We start from the raw sequence: 3,516 nt of genomic DNA on the forward strand, positions 1-3,516 counted from the left end.
ACTGTTCCCATTTCTTTTGTATGTCTGAAAACTTTGCATGATAAAACACTAAAACACTGAAGTAAAAATTTAACTAGTGAAACCTGGAATCCAGATGAAGCAACTTCAGAATGTCATGATGCAACAGACAATAGAGCCAACAAACAGAAAGAGGGGGCCCTTCTTATGGAATTTGCCCCTAGAATTTAGGACATTGATGCCACAGGGGAGCATTATTTATTCACAAGGTGGACATTGAACAACTACTGACTTGGAGCTTTCAATCATTAAAAAAAAAAAAAAAAAAAAACTTTCCAGAAAGTACCAGAAATTGCTGGCTATGTGAGTACAGACTTCCTGGGGTTCACAGATGATCAACACACCTAATAATCGCAACTCCAGCTGAGTAACAGGACAACGCTCCTTGGCAAAGGTTTTCAACCTTTGGGTTTTCTTTCCCCTCCCTCCCCTTCCCTTCCTTCTCTCCCTTCTCCTTCCTTTTCAGATACAGTGTCTTATCAAGCATCTTGGGCTTACCTTGCAGTTGTTATGTAGCCCAGAATGGCCTCAAGCTCCTGATCCTCTTGTCTCAGCCTCAAGTACAAGGCTCACAGGCCCTCACCACCTCTAACGTCAACATTTATTTAGGGGGGAATGGGTTTCAAGTCCATGGAGCCTCTGCTAACTGTCAACTATCGACATGCATTGAAAAGACATAATAAAATTAAAATGCTTAAAGTATATTAGCGAATCATCAACAGTGGAAATTATATGACTCAAGGCTTAGATGTTCCTAACTGATCAGTAGATTACAATTCAATCCCAAAGAGTTTCAGCAGAGCCGAAAGGTTTGGAAGAGCCAGGAGCCTCAGAACATATCACAGCTTTGAGGGGCAGGCCATAAGAAGAGGTGCAGCTTTCTGAGCACATCAACTGTCAAAGAGGTATGATGGCTGAGGAGTAGGGGAGCAGGAAGGTACAGGAGGGGAAAGGGAGACAGAGCAAAGGAGGAAGAAGGGAGAGAGAAGGATTGAAGGTGGGAGAGAGGCAATGAGGGAGGGAGGGAGGGAGGAGAGGGTAGAAGGAAAGAGAAGGCAGGAAGAGAAAAAGGGAGGAAGGGATGGAGTGGAAGAGCGGAAAGATAATGAAGCTAATAGGACATGCCTAAAGCCTAGAGTTTCAGCGAAAATCCATGGAATTCCAAAGGCCTCCTCAATTGAGACCATTCTAGGAACGCTTCTGAAAGGCATTCTCCGTCCTGCCTCAGCTGGAGAGTATGGGATCTGTTTACTGAATCTTGAAATGGCCAATTGGTTCCCAGAAGGTTCTAGTCCAGGAGTTCCCAAGACTCAACCTTCCCCTCAGAAGATGCAAGGCTAGGGCAAGTGTAAAGTTAAAAATTAAGCATTACCCTTGGCGTGATGAGGTCAAAGAATTTAGTATAGAATTTACCAGCAAGTAGGAAAAAGTCCACACTAAAGTCGAGCGAAAAGTCTTCCTGGAAGAAGGAAGGGCTGTTCTGTCTTAATCAGGTCAGTGTGACTCTTGTTGTGTGCCAAGTGAAATGAAAGTCTAATTCTCCAGAGAGTTTTTTGGGTCCTTCCCTGGTAGAGAATTTCCCAAGGTAATTAACAATGTGGGCAAAAAAAAAAAAAAAAAAAAAAAGAAGAAGAATTTGTTTATCTTTTGAGGCTTCTCTCAGGGAAAGGGAAAAAGGACATTTTTAAGGAATGAGTGTGAAGTGTGAGTTACTTGCAAGGACATAAAGAAAGAAATGGGGTGGACTGTGTGATGAGTTGTCTGTGACTGCTGTAGGGTAACACTGGCGGAGGAAGAGGGTAAGTGTGTACGGCCTATGTGGTATGTTGGGCTGCAAGTGGGTACCCTGTGTGGTGTGTGCACTTTGTGCACATGTGTCATTATAGACTATAGAGGTAGATGTAGGTTTGCTTTGTGTGTGGAGATGTTTCTGTTGCATGAGAGAGGGGGTGTTGTAGTATTTGTGTGTGTTGTATATGTGGATGTAGCCGGTGTATGTATGGCATGTGTGTCATATATTTGTGTGTATAGTATGCATAGACTGGGTTTATGCATAGTATTTATGTGTGATATGTATGTAATTTATGTGCATATAATTTGTGTGTAGTAAAGTTATGTGTGTGATAAGTACATATTGTATTTGTGTGGATAGCATATATGTACACTGTATTACATGTATAGTATGTATGCGGTTTTCTGTCTGTATGTAGTATGTATTTAGTGTTTCTGTGTGTATGTGTAGTATTCATGTATTGTACAAATATCATATGTATTATTTTTCTCTGTGTGTGGTGTTTGTGTGTATATACTTTATTTCCATTTATAGTATATGTATATTGTTTATGTGTGCATAATGTTTCTCAGTGTGTAGATTTGTGTTCTGAATTGTATGTATAGGATTGTATAGTGTTTCTCTATGTATGTAGTATATGTATAGTGCTTGTGTGTATGTCTAGCATAGGTGTATTTTTATGTGTATGTAATGCTGATGTTTATCTGTGTATAATATCTGTGTAAAGTATTTGGGTACTGTGGTTGTATGCATAATATGTGTATAATGTTTCTGTGTGTAGTGTATATGTGTATGTGTGTGTGTGTGTGTGTGTGTGTGTGTGTGTGTGGTATCTGTGTATTTTGTTCTCTATATAGTATGTGTGTAGCATTTCTCTGTGTGTGTGTGTGTGTGTGTGTGTGTGTGTGAGTGTGTGTGTGTATGTGTGTATGTAGTATCCAGGTATTCTGTTCTATATATAGTATGTGTGTAGTAGTTCTCTTTCTTGCTCTATGTAGTATCTGTGTATTGTGTTCTATATATAGTGTTTAGTATTTCTCTCTCTCTTTTTCTCTCTGTGTGCACGTGTAGTATCCCTATACTGTGTTGTGAGTTTGTTGCATAAACAGAAGCTCAAAAGAGACGCCAAGGTGTAAAATTCGTGGTTGAGGCTCTATTCATTCTAGAATGTTTCAAATACACAAATCGTAGGTGTCTGGGGGACATGTGAGGGTCATTTGAACTGTAAAGTCAGATCCCAAAGTATATGCTCACGGCTTCTGAGGGGATTGAATTCTAAGCTATCCTCATCACCAGCCTCCCCCAGCAGATGCAGGGCAGGCTTGGCTGCAGTGAGTCTCTTTCCAGATACCGAGACTACAGACAGATTCACATGGGGCTGTGGAGGATGGTCTATCTCCAGAGAGGGTGGCACTAATAAGAAGACAGTCATATTTCACCTCTCTTAAGGTACAGAAGATGAGTTTTACTTGTATTTAGTCCTCTCCCAATATTTGGCTGCTTTGTACATGTAAATTTCTAACCACCGCAGCCTCTTTCTGCCTGATAGCTTACTGTCAATTCGCCTTGCTGGGCAAGCGAATGTCCTCAATTTTTATTTATTTAATAAAGTCTTTATTTTTCATTGGATTAAACAAAAACAAAAAAAAATCCCTGGGTTGGCAGGGCTGCTTGTTTTCTATAGTTAGCAGGGTTTTTTTTTTTTT

General features: G+C 40.4%; 1 protein-coding gene across 5 annotated transcripts in view; it reads left to right on the plus strand.

Annotated features, from left to right (window-relative positions):
* Nucleotides 1-393: 393 nt before the first annotated feature.
* Slc17a1 (solute carrier family 17 member 1) overlaps nucleotides 394-3,516 on the plus strand; it is a 30,324-nt gene continuing 27,201 nt past the window's right edge. The window contains exon 1 of one of the 5 annotated variants that reach the window (XM_029547446.1): nucleotides 394-412. The gene's annotated coding sequence lies outside the window, so the exon portion shown is untranslated. Of the gene's footprint in view, nucleotides 413-1,405; nucleotides 1,604-1,687; nucleotides 1,818-3,153; nucleotides 3,260-3,516 lie in introns of those variants that run through there. The other 4 variants (XM_021215812.2, XM_021215813.2, XM_029547444.1 and 1 more) reach the window with 4 other exon arrangements.

This window comes from Mus pahari, chromosome 16 (assembly GCF_900095145.1).
Source record: "Mus pahari chromosome 16, PAHARI_EIJ_v1.1, whole genome shotgun sequence".
In the NCBI taxonomy this organism is placed as follows: domain Eukaryota; kingdom Metazoa; phylum Chordata; class Mammalia; order Rodentia; family Muridae; genus Mus; species Mus pahari.